Below are 3,890 nucleotides of genomic sequence, written 5' to 3'. Positions count from 1 at the left end.
TATAGTGATAAAAGGTGTGAAGATCTTGAGCCTACAACCAAGTACAAGTTCTTGGTTGTATCCTCAGGGGCTACTCCCATCGGGAACGCTGTTCGCGTGCCCGATGACATTATAGGGAGTATAATGAGCATATTTCGAGTTATACAAATAACTCTCCATATACGCCCATCGGGAAGACAAGATAAGTCATCCGTTGACTCAATAAAATGTGCTATTCCAACAGCCGAAAAAGCACTCGACAATATATTCTCAGAAGCCCCAAAGCCGCGAATAATCTCTGAATGCCGCAAAACTCTGCGAAGGTAAGACCCCAGATCCGTTCTGAGTGGCGTGGCACCGTCTCTGACGTCGGTTTGCTACTTTTTTCCGTATCAACAGATACGAAGAAAAATCCTAACGGACGCGTTAGGTACCCGATAAAACATGATTGGGACTCGACATATGGTAAGACCTTAAGCGGCACATGTCGAGTTAACACCAGTATCCCGAGATCATGTCCAGGGACGTGATCTTGAAGTAGGTTTTTGCGGATTGCCACTAGAGCAGTTAACTAGTACCTGATCCGTCAGATGAACTAGCCCCAATTACCATTATCCATGTACAATATATAACTATCTATCTAAACATGTATGATGGTTTGAAAAGTTATTTGATGATTATAAAGTTGGAGATTTTCCCTGATTCTTTGATTCAAGCAAAATCTCGGGGGCTACTGACATAGGCATCCCCAATGGGCCTGCCGAAGATGGTACCCGGGGTTTACTGAAGGTCCACGAGTCAAGGAATATGAAGCTCGGAAGCCCAATTAGTATTAAGGAAAGATAGAGTTGTATTAGGAAATATAGAGATGTGTAACTTTACGGGTTGAACTCGGAGAGTCTCCCGGAATATGTAATCTTACACGAAACCCTCGGCTCCACCTCCTATATAAGGGGGAGTCGAGGGACAAAGAGAGGATCGAAATCAATGTCAACCAAACCCTAATTTCTTAATCGTCGAGTACTTTTCGACTGAAACCCTCGAGATCTACTTGCCCTGTACTTCCAACTAAACCCTAGTCTACAGCCCGTAGGCATTGATAAGTTAATCCCTTGTCATGCGCAGACGTCGGGGAAGCAGAGCATGAGGAGGAGTAGGCGAGCTTGGGCTGGGCGCTGCGGTAGCAGGAGGAGGTGGCGAGGAGCAGGTCGAGGCGAGCTAGGCGGGCTGATACGTCTCCGGCGTATCGATAATTTCTTAGGTTCCATGCCACATTATTGATGATATCTACATGTTTTATGCATACTTTATGTCATATTTATGCATTTTCCGGCACTAACCTATTAACGAGATGCCGAAGAGCTAGTTGCTGTTTTCTGCTGTTTTTGGTTTCAGAAATCCTAGTAAGGAAATATTCTCGGAATTGGACGAAATCAACGCCCAGGGGCCTATTTTCACACGAAGCTTCTAGAAGACCGAAGATGATACGAAGTGGGGCCACGAGGTGGCCAGATACCAGGGCGGCGCGGCCCAAGCCCTGGCCGCGCCGGCCTGTTGTGTGGGGCCCTCGTGTGGCCCCCTGACCTGCCCTTCCGCCTACATATAGTCTTTGTCGCGAAACCCCCAGTACCGAGAGCCACGATATGGAAAACCTTCCAGAGACGCCGCCGCCGCCAATCCCATCTCGGGGGATTCAGGAGATCGCCTCCGGCACCCTGCCGGAGAGGGGAATCATCTCCCGGAGGACTCTTCACCGCCATGGTCGCCTCCGGAGTGATGAGTGAGTAGTTCACCCCTGGACTATGGGTCCATAGCAGTAGCTAGATGGTTGTCTTCTCCTCATTATGCTTCATTGTCGGATCTTGTGAGCTGCCTAACATGATCAAGATCATCTATCTGTAATGCTATATGTTGTGTTTGTTGGGATCCGATGGATAGAGAATACTATGTTATGTTGATTATCAATTTATATCTATGTGTTGTTTATGATCTTGCATGCTCTCCATTATTAGTAGAGGCTCTGGCCAAGTTTTTACTCTTAACTCCAAGAGGGAGTATTTATGCTCGATAGTGGGTTCATGCCTCCATTAAATCTGCACAAAGGATGAGAAAGTTCTAAGGTTGTGGATGTGCTGTTGCCACTAGGGATAAAACATTGATGCTATGTCCGAGGATGTAGCTATTGATTACATTACGCACCATACTTAATGCAATTGTCTGTTGTTTGCAACTTAATACTGGAAGGGGTTCGGATGATAACCTGAAGGTGGACTTTTTAGGCATAGATGCATGCTGGATAGCGGTCTATGTACTTTGTCGTAATGCCCAATTAAATCTCACTATACTCATCATATCATGTATGTGCATTGTCATGCCCTCTCTATTTGTCAATTGCCCAACTGTAATTTGTTCACCCAACATGCTATTTATCTTATGGGAGAGACACCTCTAGTGAACTGTGGACCCCGGTCCATTCTTTTAATCGAATACAATCTACTGCAATACTTGTTCTACTGTTTTCTGCAAATAATCATCATCCACACTATACATCTAATCCTTTGTTACAGCAAGCCGGTGAGATTGACAAACTCAATGTTTCGTTGGGGCAAAGTACTTTGGTTGTGTTGTGCAGGTTCCACGTTGGCGCCGGAATCCCTGGTGTTGCGCTGCACTACATCTCGCCGCCATCAACCTTCAACGTGCTTCTTGGCTCCTACTGGTTCGATAAACCTTGGTTTCTTACTGAGGGAAAACTTGCCGCTGTACGCATCACACCTTCCTCTTGGGGTTCCCAACGGACGCGTGCTGTACGCGTATCAACCTCTTTTTCTGGCGCCGTTGCCGGGGAGATCAAGACACGCTGCAAGGGGAGTCTCCACAATCCAATCTCTTTACTTTGTTTTTGTCTTGCTTTAATTTTATTTAGTACTTTGTTTGCTGCATTATATCAAAACACAAAAAAATTAGTTGCTAGTTTTACTTTATTTGCTATCTTGTTTGCTATATCAAAAACACAAAAAAAATTAGTTACTTGCATTTACTTTATCTAGTTTGCTTTATTTACTATTGCTAAAATGGGTACTCCTGAAAATACTAAGTTGTGTGACTTCACAACCACAAATAATAATGATTTTTTATGCACACCTATTGCTCCACCTGCTACTACAGCGGAATTCTTTGAAATTAAACCTGCTTTACTGAATCTTGTTATGCGAGAGCAATTTTCTGGTGTTAGTTCTGATGATGCTGCTGCCCATCTCAATAACTTTGTTGAATTATGTGAAATGCAAAAGTATAAGGATGTAGATGGTGACATTATAAAATTAAAATTGTTTCCTTTCTCATTAAGAGGAAGAGCTAAAGATTGGTTGCTATCTCTGCCTAAGAATAGTATTGATTCATGGACTAAATGCAAGGATGCTTTTATTGGTAGATATTATCCCCCTGCTAAAATTATATCTTTGAGGAGTAGCATAATGAATTTTAAACAATTGGATACTGAGCATGTTGCACAAGCATGGGAAAGAATGAAATCTTTGGTTAAAAATTGCCCAACCCATGGACTGACTACTTGGATGATCATCCAAACCTTTTATGCAGGACTGAATTTTTCTTCGCGGAACCTATTGGATTCAGCTGCTGGAGGTACCTTTATGTCCATCACTCTTGGTGAAGCAACAAAACTTCTTGATAATATGATGATTAATTACTCTGAATGGCACACGGAAAGAGCTCCACAAGGTAAGAAGGTAAATTCTGTCGAAGAAACCTCTTCCTTGAGTGATAAGATTGATGCTATTATGTCTATGCTTGTGAATGATAGGACAAATATTGATCCTAATAATGTTCCGTTAGCTTCATTGGTTGCTCAAGAAGAACATGTTGATGTAAACTACATTAAAAATAATAAT

Source organism: Lolium perenne, chromosome 7 (assembly GCF_019359855.2).
Source record: "Lolium perenne isolate Kyuss_39 chromosome 7, Kyuss_2.0, whole genome shotgun sequence".
Classification (NCBI taxonomy): Eukaryota; Viridiplantae; Streptophyta; class Magnoliopsida; order Poales; family Poaceae; genus Lolium; species Lolium perenne.
The sequence above is the reverse complement of the archived record's forward strand: the minus strand, read 5'-3'. Positions refer to the sequence as shown.